We start from the raw sequence: 13,809 nt of genomic DNA, 5'->3' as shown, positions 1-13,809 counted from the left end.
TTAACATTATGAATTAATGAATGTAATTAAAATTACTAGGTACATACAATGTGTATTAAAGAGGTAGGATGTGTTTTTTTTTTTTTTTTTGAGAACAAATGTTAAAATAAGTCACGGGAGTGTGGTTCTTTTTTAAGATAAAGTGTTTTTTTCTAGTTTAGAGGATTTTTAAGGATTGTTTCAAGTTAATAGAAAGGACAAAACTGAAAGTTTAAGCAAGTTGTAGAAGGTTTCTGGAAGGTTGATCTTGTAAAAGGAATTTTGTGTGTGGTCAAGTTTGGCTAAAATTTTAAGGGGATTATTTAGATTTTATACAAATTGAACATTAATATAAATAGCACATTGATGCAGGGTCAGAATCTGAGCACTGTGTGAGGATAACAGGATTTTCTTGGAATATTGATCTGTTCTTTAACACAAATTTGTAAAGTTTATAAAAGCCTCATGGAAATCTTACCTTACAGTCAAACTAATTAAAATTTGATTGATTTGCTTATAATATTAAAGCTTTAGAATTAATAATACAGTAATACAAAAATAAAATTTGGTTTTCTCTTTTAAATAAGATTTTTGTATAATATTAAGAGATAGTAAAAGATTTTCATTTGCCCTTTGAATAAACTGCCAAAAAAAATAAAGAAGGAGAGAGACAGATTCAGTTGGCTTCATGCTGTCTCTGTTGGGTCCTGTTTTTCAGAAAACTGAGCTCTTCTTTGTCAAGGAGTAAAGATTTCTGCTTTTTTTTTTTTTTAATTGGTGAGTTATCACTTTAGCTAAATGACCTACTTTATAATGACCTATAATCTCATTTTGTGATATCAAGTGCTTTAAACTTTTAATGTTTGACTAACTTTCAAGATTAAATTCTAAATGCAGTCTTTTAACCTCAAACTGACTTTTAAAGGTCCAAGAGAGATATATTTGGCTTATTTGATATGTTAAAATCATACAGGAGGCATCTCCAAATATAAAATGGTGTGTAACTTTCTTTGAGATATATTTATATAAATGTGCTATTGTTATGTTTTCCAAAATTGTATAATATTCTTATAATTTTAATACATCTTGGTATATGTTATCAGTAATAATTATAATTATGTTTAATTATTATGTGCCACAGAAATAACCAGATTTCCTTGTCAATTATATCTTTGACCGTGGATATCTTTTGTCATTCACAATTATTATTTTACTTTGTTCCTTTTCAAAAAGTTGTTTATAATCAGCTATAGGACTCTGATGATGTATTAGTTCATTCCCATGCTGCTATGAAGAGATACTTGAGACTGGGTAAATTATAAAGAAAAGTTTAATTGACTCACAGTTCCACATGACTGGGGAGGCCTCAGGAAACTTAGAATCACTGCAGAATTGCCTCTTCACAGGGTGCCAGGAGAGAGAATAAGTGCCAAGCAATGTGGGTAGCCCCTTATAAAACCATCTGCTGCCCATGCTGGAGTACAGTGGGCAACTCACTGAATGAGTGAGTTCCCATGAGAACTCACTAGCATGAGAACAACATGGGGGGAACTGCCCCCCATGATTCAATTACCTTTCACTGGGTCCCTCCCACCACATGTGGGGATTATGGGATTACAATTCAAGATGAGATTTGTGTGGGGACACAAAGCCAGACCATATCAGATGGATACTTTTCAATGCAGTTTTCTGACAGCTTTGGAGATTGTGCCATTAAAATAGAGAAAAAAATCTTCCAGGACACTCATGGAGATCTGATGTATTCATGAGGATTGTTGACCCAGTATCAAATAGAACAGAAGTTAATTGCATGAACTGGTTTGATAGAAGACTAAAATAATTTTTGTGTGAACTTTTTGTCTGAAACATTGCTGATTCTTTTCATTTTGGGGGTTGTTTACAGCTTTTAACAATTGAGTAAAATATGCTCTTGTGAGCAAAATTTAAAGCATATTTCTTTCTCTCTACCTGATTTCTCCAGAATTTGAAAACTGTCTTTGAGTATTCTTAATTTATAACAATATAGTTATTTGTATGAGTTCAATAAGAATCTGCTTTCTTTTGTAACAGGACACAATTGGAGACTATTATTTTACTAAAGCTTTGACTAGAATGAAATATTTTAAGATATAAACAAAACAAACTGTTTTAAGGAATTGCCATTGACTTATAGAATCAATAAAAGATCCTTAAAAAAACTGGCCTTGTACCTTGCCTACACAATTCTTTTACAGGGTTCCCAACCTGTGATAAGTAAAGAATGTTACTTTCTGGCAGGCTCGGGAACCCCAGGTTATCTTGGGACTATGAAGAGAGGCATTCACCCAATTCATACAGATATCTGCAGGCACAAATAAATTCTTGATTGGGCTTGGGGCCTTTAAAAAGTCTAAACTGAGATTCCTTAAATAAAAGAGTTTCCAGCAAAGTCAATTAAAAAAGGAAATAATTATTCTTGCTGCACTTTATACAAAGAATCAGGCCAAGTACAATACAACTAAAGCTTTTTTACAAATAAATTAGTCCTACTATGATATGTCTTTGATAAAAATGAAGGACTAAGGAGATAAAAATTATGGTTTTTTTTTTAAAAAAAATGTATAAAACACCTATTCTTAGACTCCATCTTATCATTGTTTCTCAGTTTTATTCTTTGTTAAAATGTATTTGGACTGAATCCTAAGTTCTTTCCTAGCTACAAGTCTCCAAATTACTGTTCATTTTTTTCCCTTTTTCTTTCATTTGTCTCCATTTTTTTCTCATGTGGAATCTAGAAATTAAAACTAGAAATTTTAATTTAAAATTAAATTAAAATTAAAACTGCTTTTCTGAAAGTTCTGCCAAGTGAAAATAGAAACTTAAACTTTGGGAAAAGTAACAGCAAATTATTTATATATATATAAACCACTTTTGTGCCTGCCTACTCATGCATGGACTTCAGAGTAATATAGCCTAAATCAGTTTTCCAGGATTACTTTCCCCTTTTGTTGTCATTATCTTTCCTCCTTTTTTACTGGTTTTCTTTCTCTCTTCTTTCCCCTATTTTTCTCTGTGGAACATGAGACTTCACAACCTGCTAAGAATGATCCTTTCTAAAATGAGGGACCTAACCATCTAGAAATAAACTGTCCTAGTGACAAGGGATCAGACCAAACCTGAGATCAGAGACTCACTTTCTTCTATAATGCTTTCCCTGAAAGATTTGGAAGAACAGGGTTGGGGGGATGTGAAAGGAAAATAATATCTTGGGACCTCAAACTCACTATGTGAAAGGGAAAAGTTAAGTTTAGAAACTGAGTCAAACTTTTGGAAGTTACCTTTCTTCTAAAAAGTTTGGAAACTGCCGGTCTTTTTGTTCCTAAACAGATAGCCTCAAGACAGAAGGCCACATTATCTCCCAAGATGGCCTCCCTCACCCTGACATTACAAATTAACAGTTTATCTTCACAGGTACAGGAGAAGACAGGAATAGAAATCGTCCCTCCACCTACCCTGGGATGAAGGCATATTTGACTTCTTCCTCTAGTTTACTTTGTCTTATGTAAAGTGCAGATTTATTGAGCATGACACAAATACATAAATGACTGTTCCTCTGCCCCCTGCTTCTCACATGCAACATGTGGATTCAGTGAGCACTAATCAAAGCCTCAAAAGAATGTAACCACTTGTGTGATTTGTCTACTCTCCCCTACTTTTCTTTAACTTCCCTCCTTCCCCTCCTGCCCACTTTTACTCCTTTAAATACTGAAGCCTTCAAAATGCACTTTGGATCTTACTGTGGCCCATGTCTCTCTTCCCGAGTGTGTCCTCAACCTTACAAAATAAACCTCTAAATTGATTGAGACTTATCTCAGACATCTTTTTCTCAGTTTGCAACTTCCGCTCCTGTGCAAAGCTAAACTCCCATCTGTATTCTAGATCCATTCCTCACTCTCTCTTTTCACACCCCGTGTCCATCACTGTCTCCTCTGACCCCTCTCATGTGTGTATCTTCAACTTCTCCTTCCCTGGTAGCCCTGTCAGCAAATAAGCATGCTCTATTCTTTTGCATTTTCAAAGAAACTGCAAACTCCCTCCCTCAACCCCACCTCTTCTTTCAGCTACTGCTTTATCTTTTTTACTCCCTGTTCAGGGTCAAACTTCTTAAGAGTAAACCCCATTGTCTACTGGCCTCCTACTGATACCTCAGCCCACTGTGATTTGACCCTGTCTTCTCCGTGATACTGATACCTGTAGTTAAATCCACTGAACAGTCTTAGTTTTGCTTGAACACTCTGTGGCATTCAGATTACAGTTAACTATGCGCCACTTCTCAACACATCTTGTGCCACATATCGCAGCTGCTCTGGCTGCTTCTCCTCCACTGATCCCTTAAAGATTGGTTCACAGGCTGTTTTCCTCACCACCTGGGTAGTCCTGCCTAATTTAATAGATTACCATGCACAAGCTCAGAATCCCTAGCTCCTTATCTTCACCTTAGATCTGTCTCCGGAGCTCCAGGCATGAACAGCTTGGACGCCTATTGATTGGAGCGCTCTACCTGGATGTTTTACAAACACCTCAAACTCAACATGTCCCAAACTGAACAGCTTTTCTTCCTCACCAAACCTGCTCCTCCACCAGTGTTCCCAACCAACTATGTGGCAGCACAACAAAGTTGCCTAAGCCAGGATTCTAGACGTCCCATCCTCCACACCCCTATCTCAACTCTCAAATCCAGTCAATCTCACATCTTGTGGATAGTCTAGTCCCTAAATTTCTCCTTTGAAAAATAACTAATTTTGATTAGATAACACATCACACGGTACAAAACCCAAAGAGCACACAAGATATCTAGGAAAGTAAGCTCTCTTATCTATGTCTCAGCCTCTTGCTTGTTATTCTCAGGGACATTCACTGATGAAAGTTTGTTATTTATCTTTCCAAAAATACTCTAGGCATTTCCAAGTGTATGTATGCATATGTTTCTCTCAAAATATAAAAACATATAATAGCATAGTAGATTAGAAAAGGAGTTGTTGCTTTTGTCACGATATTTTAAAGTGTCTCATTCTGCACATGGTTTCACCATGATGTATTATTTTTATTCCTGGGTAGTGCTATATTCTCCTTCCCCCTGGCCTTCATAATTTCTGGACCTTTCTACCCCTCTGCCTCCATTTCCTCTTTCATTGCTGTAAATTTTATTCATCCTATTGGTCTCAGCTTAAAGATTGTATATGTAGGGTGTATGTATGTGCACATGTGTGGCAAGAGAGGGAGCTCCCTGACTCCTAGGCTAGGTTAGAGACTACCTGCTTTATGTTGCTAGACCACCTTTATTTTCTTTTTATTACACACACTGGACTTCATTGCACTTCTTTGTTTAAATGACTGTTAGCTCCACAACAAAGGTAAAGATGATGTCCATCTTATTTGCCCTTGTATTCCCAGTACTTGGTACAATTCCTAGTACAATATATTGTGAAATAAATATTTATTAACTGAACCTATGAATGACTGACCTATTTTTATTCTGACTTTTCTTACTGGCCAAACATATTTCCATTTTTTTCCTACCTCTCAAAGGTGGTTAAAAAAAAATAGCTGCCTTTTCAGTGAGGTTTTGTAATTAAAGATGAGCACATAATATGAGTGGAACACTTTGGAAAGAATAAAAACCAGTGCAAATGTGATTACTGGAACTTTTTTTAGTCTAAATATACGTGTGTGTGTGTGTATGAGAGAGAGAGAGAAAGAGAGAGAAGGAGGAGGAAGAGGAAAAAGGTGGTGGAGGAGAAGGGGCAGGAGCGGGACTGACAGAGAAGAGAAGAAGGAGGAAGGGGAAAAAGATGAAGAATAAGAGGAGGAAGAGGAAAAGGGGGCAAGAAGTCCTTCAGCAAAGCTCTGGAATAGTGCTTACTGTCTGGTATGTGGTACCCTCTGAAAGAGGCATTAAGATAATCTATGAGATTCCACATCTGCCCTCAGGAGCCCGAGTGAGAAGGGAAGAGAACACACACACAGACATCAGCTCACTACAGGGCAGATCCGGGAAGTGACCCATGTGCTAAACAAGATGGCAAATGTCTCTTCCTGCCAGGCAGCTGCAAGGCTTCTTTACAGGGCTTCAGAGACAGGGACAGGGAGTAGAAGAAATAGCTACTGCTCTTTCTGCCTCAGGAAGTCTTCAGGTACCCACAAATGGTTACTATTTTTCCCTCCTGTCTCCCCCGTCCCTGACTATTTCAGACTATAGATCACAAAAAAAAAAAAAATTCATGCTTCTGTATGTCTCATAGGCCAGAGGCTAGAAAACAATGAGAAAATGTTGTTCTCAGCCGGGTGCGGTGGCTCATGCCTGTAATCCCAGCACTTTGGAAGGCCAAGGTGGGCAGATCACCTGAGGTCGGGAGTTCAAGCCCAGCCTGACCAACATGGAGAAACCCCATCTCTACTAAAAATACAAAAACTAGCCAGATGCAGTGGCACGTGCCTGCAATCCCAGCTACTCTGGAGGCTGAGGCAGGAGAGTTGCTTGAACCCTGGAAGTAGAGGTTGCAGTGAGCCGAGATTGTGCTATTTCACTCCAGCCTGCACAACAAGAGCAAAACTCTGTTTCAAAAAAAAAAAAAAAAAAGGAAATGTTGTTTTCACAGGCATCACTGGACTTTTAAAATGCCTCCCTGCCTCAGACATTTGCAAAGTATGTTATCGACAAGGTGCTGGGTTCTGGTGAGAACAGCTGAGTTGTGCCTGAGGAATGGCTCTGCTGACAACCTCAGGAAGGGGGACCAGAGGTCAGCATTCCTCCCCCTGTGTTGCGTCTGAAGAAATGCAAGATAAGGTCTGGCCAGAGCTGAGGGAGGGGAAGAAAAGGAGGAGGGAGAGCGTATCCAAGGTAGGGCTGTCTTAGCAGGTCCTTAAAAGCAGGATGGCATTGCATGGCAGGGCAGAGAAGAGACATTGGAGAGAGAGAGGGGCCAAGAATGGCATCCAGAAGGCTGCTCGGCACAGCTGAGATCACTCCAGGAAAAGCTGAATGAATGCCTTGACGTGGGGTCAAGGATCATTTACCTCCCTGAGCCAAGCTCACTTGTTTCTTAAAGGTTAATGAGGAAAAGATGAGAAATGGGCATGGTGAGAAATACTTTAACCGGGTAATGCTGAGTGATGTCATGCAGACAGGGAGAGGTTGGTGAAGTGTGGCCCCCCTCTCTCTGCCCTGCGATGGCAGCCAGGTTGGAGCCACCTGGGGAAGGACTGGACACACCTTCTTCATTTTGCTTGCGCCTCTTTGTTATCCCTGGGTTTGAGGAGGCGGCAATTACGATCAATTGAGCCTGAGGGGGTAAGGGCTTGTGCAAGCCAGCTGCAGCCTGGCAAGCCTGAGTGTGTGCCTCCACACTTACCTGTGCAGCGCTTCCTGCACTTACCTGTGCGGAAGAGCTTCTGTTTCATGATTCCTTTTTTTTTTTTTTTTTGAGACAGAGTCTCACTGTGTTGCCAGGCTGGAGTACAGTGGCGCGATCTCGGCTCACTGCAACCTCTGCCTCCCGGATTCAAGCGATTCATCTGCCTCAGCCTCCTAAGTAGCTAGGACTACAGACACGTGCCACCACGCCACCCAATTTTTGTAATTTTTTAGTAGAGACTGGGTTTCACCATGTTGGCCAGGATGGTCTCTATCTCTTGACCTTGTGATCGCCTGCCTCAGCCTCCCAAAGTGCTGGGATTACAGGCGTGAGCCACCACCGTGCCTGGCCTCCTTCATGATTCTTAAAGGCCATTCTCTTATCAACAAAGCTTTCTCTCTTTGGCCCTTTTACTTGAGCTGCTTTTTTTCTTCTTCCTGACCAAACTATGGTGCCCACTGAGGGTTACAACGTGCCTCCAAGACACATCATCACTACCTCTGTGCCCCAGCCACCACCAGGGCCTTCTTTGGTCGGTACTGTCTTAGGTGCTGGGTTAACCCAAGGCCACCTCAGCTGCTGCCTCTTTTCTCATCCCCATGAGCAGAGCTCCCTCGAGAACCGGGGCCCTTGACGGATGACGTGTGCATGTGAAAACCCAGTTGTACTCCCCGGCTCTGCCATGGTATTAGCTGAGGAAACCTGTACTTCAGTCAGTGATGATGATCATTTCCTACTTGTGTACTTGACATGATTATGACAAGAAAATGGCACCAAGCATGGGAAAGCACATACGTTCCTAAACTTTTACTGCTGTAAGGAGTGATTGCGATACCTTGAGCTGCCCTGGATCCCTTCTCTTGTGCTCTTGCTCCCTCTGCTTTTTCTCAGCCCTCTCTGGATACTGTCTTCCAACTCAGAAATAAGAAGATAAGGGAAAGAGGTGTAGAAATAAAAGGCCGTGGCTCCATGAAGGTGACACTGGCCAGGTCCTTAGAGCCTCTGTCATGCCCATGGGTCAGAGAAGGTAAGCCCCCAATGATGGCTCTTTCCTTCTTCAGGAACTCTCAGACTCCAGCCCCTCATCCCGTAGTCTCTCTCTTCTCCCTGAATAAACCACATCCAGAGAGGGCAGCTGCAAAGGGAGGGTTGCAACAACTTGTTCTTTCTTTTTTGTGGGGGATAGGGTCTCACTCTGTCGCTCAGGCTGGAGCGCAGTGGTGTGATCATGGCTCACTGCAGTCTCAACTCAGTCCTCAGTCTCCCAAATAGCTGAGACTACAGGTACACCACCATGCCTGGCTAGTTTTTTGTTTGTTTGTTGTTTGTTTTTTGGCAGTGATGGGATTTAGCCATGTTGTCCAAGCAACTTGTTCTTTCTTTACCCAGGCAGAAATTTCTGTCTCTTCCCCTTCTCTCTCCCTCCCTCCATGGGTGAACTTGGTGAACCTGAGGGGCAAGAAGGAGGCAATCCCAGGTTCCATGGCCTCTGTGCCAACCCCCCAGGTCTCAGGTCAGTGATCACTCCTTCCCTCTGGGTCCCAGGCCAGCCCTGATGGGAAGCCTAGGGCGGGAGGGTGGGAATGGCTGGGGACACAGGTGTCTTTGCTATACACACCGTGTCCTTTCTTCCATCTTAGCTGCTGCTCCCTTCCCACCTTCTCCAGGCCGATTAATCTTTCAAGAGCAGATGACCATTTCTCTGTGTGTGGGCTGGGGATTGAAAACCCTCCTCCCCACCCCCACCAGGCACACATACACACCTCCTTGCCACCTTTCCTTGTTCTTCACCACCTTCTGCGCCCCTCTCTTGCATACTGGGCCACCTTTACCCTTGGGGCCTAGGAAAGAAAATATACCTATTAAATAGCTTGCAATTTCCCAGGCACAGCTCATTCCTCATAAAATGTAGTTCATCATAAACTCTATGCCAGGCACTCCAATGCGGAAAAAGAAGAATGTGATGTGATTTAGCCTCTTCCTTTGAGACTCTGCAAGTGGGAAAAACAGGCAAGCAAAGGCACACTGTTAGTGCAGTAAGATCCTTTCCATGCAGGGCAGGAGGGAAGAGAGGTGGGGGCACAGAGGAGGCAGGGACTGGTCCTGACTGGGTAGAGTTGGGTGCCTAGGGAAGAAAAGAGAGAGTTTGACATTCAAGTTGGGCTTCAGAGGATGAGCTGGAGTTTATGAACAGATCATCTGGGGCATCTTCCTGAACTGGGGCAGGATTGGCCTGGTTAGAGAGCTTGGTGTAGGGGAAATGCCAGAACCCCTATTTCCTCACTACTCAGGTCAACAGTGAAGAAGGGACTTAGATGTAAACAGTCTCTTTGGGGGAACAGGGGGTGAGGTCTATGGAAGGGATGATACAGAAACCCACCCTGTGTGGGTGGTAACAGCCTGAGGCTGGATCTACTCTAGTCTTCTGGAGGGAGAGAGTGGATTTTCTCACCAGAGGGTAATGTGGTCTATCACTGAAAGGGCTCCAAGGCAGAATAACAGCCACAGAAGAGAAGAATGAGCGAATAAGAACAGTATATTTGGCACGGGCCAGCCCTCCCACACCCTTCTTTCTCATCTAATTCTCAGGAGCCTACAAGTTAGCTGTTGTCATCCTTAATTTACAGACAAGCAACTAAGGCCCAGAGAGGGTGAGTTACTTGCCTAAGGTCAAGTGACTATTACTGTGCTCATTTTGTAGACAAGGAAACCAAGACTGAGAGGGGTGTGCTAATTTGCCTAATATCACTCAACCAGTAATTAGCAAAGTCTGAGTTTGAACCCAAATTTATCTGGTTCCAAGACCTTGTGCTTCTACCTCACGATTCAGAGCCCCTGAGATAAGACAGTTCTAAAGTCTCTACCAGAAAGCTGTTTCCTAGATGGGTTGGATTTCAAATACTCCCCCCCCCAAAGCAAAACGATAAAACAAGTGACTTGCATTCATATGACACTTTATGGTGTATAAAGTCTTTTCACGGTCTTTATCTTCTTTAATCCTAAAAACAACCCCATAAAGTAAACAGAGCAGTATTAAGCGTCCCTATTTTACAAACAAGGAAGCTGATTCTCAGAGAGATTGTCTGATTGAAGTCACAGGTCTCACCAGAATGGAGCAGGACAATGACCCAGGATTTCTGGACTCCTGGAGAGATCTATCTCCACAAGGGCTCCCTCGTTGTATGGACAGATGGACAAATCCAGATCCAGGTGGGTGGAGCACAACCCTCTTCACAAAGTCTCTAGCAAGGGTGAACACAGATAATGGAACTAAGAGACACCTCTGAATCACTCAGCTCACAAGCACCTGCATACCTTTGACAGGTGTTTAGTACATTGCAGCAGCCACCCTCCATGCTGGGCACACAACTGCAGTCACAGATTCACCCACCAGCACCTTCAGTGTTGACTCGGATAGGCAGCTCTGTGCCGATAGTTTCCTTCTGCACTCTGGTCTGCGTGCAAGAATTTTAGGCCCAATACTGCCTGCAAAACAGTTCCTGGACTTCCCAGCAGCTTGAAGACTCAGGGGTCCCTCAGACACTCCAAAGTCAGCTCTTGTAGTTAGGAACCTCGGCAAAGCAATGAGAAGGAGGACGAGAAGATAAAGGAGGGCAAGTGGGAGCCCCGGGCAGGAGAACTGCTCCCGGGGTACAGCACATAGCTCTGTGATGACAGGGGTGATGAGTGAACAGATTCCTATCGGGAGATCATTGTATACTCCACCAAAGGCTCATTCCCGCCTTGCCCCAAGCTTGTACCAGCACACACATGCTTAACCAAAGCCAAGTTGCACAGTCCAGCATCCACACTCCCACGTGCACAGGGCACTACACACAGGAGGGAACCATGCCACATGCTCCAAGAATCATGTGTGATGGGGGCCAGGGAGGTGAGGAGTTGCAGAATAGCTAAAGTCTTTTTTTTTTTTTTTTTTTAATTTTCTAGTTCCTGTTACCGTAGTGACTGACTAGAGACCTCACGCTTCTGGTGCCCAGCTAGGTCCAGGATTGCCGAACAGCCATCTGGAGAGTGCTCTGTTTGGCTTCCATCCCTCCCTGTACCCAGCTGGGACACCACCTCCTGGCCCCCTCAGCTCCTGCCACTCCATCTTCCTCTCAGCCTCCCAGCTCAGGTATCTGCCACCGGTCCCTGGTGCCTCAGTTTAGCACTACCTTGTGGTCCAGGGGGAGGCTGGGCCACTACCTTCTCCCTACTGCAGTTCTATCCAGGGGCAAAGCTCCAGTTGTGGGAAAAGTTGGGGAAAGGTTTGGACCCTGACTCGCTGGTGCCTCCTAGCCCCTTGGTTCTTGGGTATGTCCCTACTCCACCTCCAGGGGACTCCTCTCCCTCAGTTCTGCTCCTTTCCTGATCCTGGGTCTCTCTGTCCTGGACCCCTCAGACCCAGACCTTCCAGAAGAAGCAGCTTGCTTCCAGTGTGGTCCCCCTCCCATGGTTTGGTTTGGGCATGTCTGTACATGTTAAATAATCCCCCACTCTTAAATAAGTCTGGCATTTTGCTCTTTTTTTTTTTTTTAAGGAGGTGGTGGGGTATTTGGGTGAGTGCTTACCTTAAACAGAATTCAAAAGAGTTCTTATCACTGGCTGCCCTTTCACTGATTTGTTGGTTGAAGAGAGAAGAATAAGAAGTGGAGGTGGGGACAAACCAGGGGAAGATTGGCAACCAAATGCCACCCCTGCAGGGTTGCTGCCCAAAAGGCTATGGTGAGCAGACTGCATGCTTCTGGAAAAGAACTTTGCTTTGGGTTTGAACTTTTAACAGCCATGATGGGCTTTGGGATAAGGCTTGTTCCTGTCTTCTGAGCCCCAAATAATGCAGTTTACTCTGGGTTTAGTGGCCCAAATACCCTTCCTTCCCCACTCTCTGGCTAAGAAGGAACAGCCAGGTTCTCATGGAGTAAAAACAGTTGGTGACCTAGAGTCCAGAGTCTGGGGACACTGCCCTGGAGTGGGGAGCCAGCCCACTCCCGCCTTGTCAGAGGGACCACGCACCTTGTCCCCTCCACATCTGTGGCTTTCCAGAGCTCTGAAAACCACCATGGTTCAGAAGCTTCACCCTGTCTTCAGCCAGAGCTACTTGGACCACAGAATCCTGTCAGAGGAGGGCCAGAGGCTTTGTGTCTTCATGTTCTGCCTGCGGCCTGCTCTCTCCTTCCTGTGTAACTCAGAGACAAAGACAGCCAGGCTTAACCTGAGAGATGAGCCCTTTCTGACACAATGAAGCTTTGAGCTCCATCCCGCCTGTAGCTGGAAGCTGAGAGGGGGCTGCCTGGGAGAGCAGAGAATGGAAAAGGGAACAGGGGCACTCAACATCTGGAGTCCTTATCTTTGCAGATCAGGAAATGAAAATGTAAGTGACTTGGCCAAGGACACCGAGTGATTTCTGGTCAGTTCGGGTTAGAATGCAGCTGCCTTGATTACAGATTGATTACTCTCTCCATTTTACCTCTCCCAGAAAGCCTATATGCTGCAAGGTATTTGTAAAGCTTCCCGAGGGTCTGCAGCCTCTCTTCTTGGTTGTCTTTTGTGCCTGCAAGTGAACAGATGGGGCCAGGTATGGTAGAGTGAAGAGGATTGGGGTCCAGTTTTCACAGGGGGGACCTTGGGGTCTGATGAGGAAGAGAGACAAAGATGAGGGGCAGAAAAAAGAGGCTTGGGGGAAACATGACGAGAAGGACCAGAGGCTGGGCCCAGGGCAAGACTGAGGAGCTTGGCATCCTCCTGCAGGTACCAGATGCCAAGGGACCCATGCAGGGGGCAGGGGGACTCTAGCTGCGGCTGGATGGGACAGGTGGGGCATGTGGGCTTCCTCCAAAGCTTCAGGCCTCCTCTCACAAACCCAAGAGAGTCAGTGCCCATTCTCCCCAGATCCGCACTCAGCCCCTCCCCTGACATCTTCTGGCTGGGGGACTCAAACTCATTGAGAGGGTGATGGAGGGGCTATAAACTACATGAGCCCTCCCAAGGTTGGACCCACCTTCCGCTGAGGAGGTGAGTGGGAGAAGAGAGGGGTGAGAACTGGCAGACAGCGGGGAGAAATGGACAAGAGAGGAGGGTGGCCATCCAGATGTCCACGTATGCCCTTTGGGTGCATTCTACACAGGGGTAGTGGTCCAGGAGGACTGAATGCCTGTGGATCTTGAAATCTATAGACTGCTGGGAAGATGCTGGAAAACAGACACCTGCGTGCACACACACAATTGCTCTTGAACATCACTGTTGTGTATTGATTCATTTTGACACAAAATATGCCATGCGTAAATTTATGTCAAATAACGTGCACATGCATATCTAGATGGTGAAACTGGCTGCCTGGTGTGGCTGCTCATCGCCTCTGCCTCCCTGTGCCCTATTTTCATCTCCAACTCTGCCCTTCAACCACCCTCCTCTTGGATCTTGCCCCCAGATCTTGCCA

The sequence above is a fragment of the Mandrillus leucophaeus genome, unplaced genomic scaffold (assembly GCF_000951045.1).
Source record: "Mandrillus leucophaeus isolate KB7577 unplaced genomic scaffold, Mleu.le_1.0 Scaffold365, whole genome shotgun sequence".
In the NCBI taxonomy this organism is placed as follows: Eukaryota; Metazoa; Chordata; class Mammalia; order Primates; family Cercopithecidae; genus Mandrillus; species Mandrillus leucophaeus.
Note: the sequence above shows the minus strand (reverse complement) of the source record.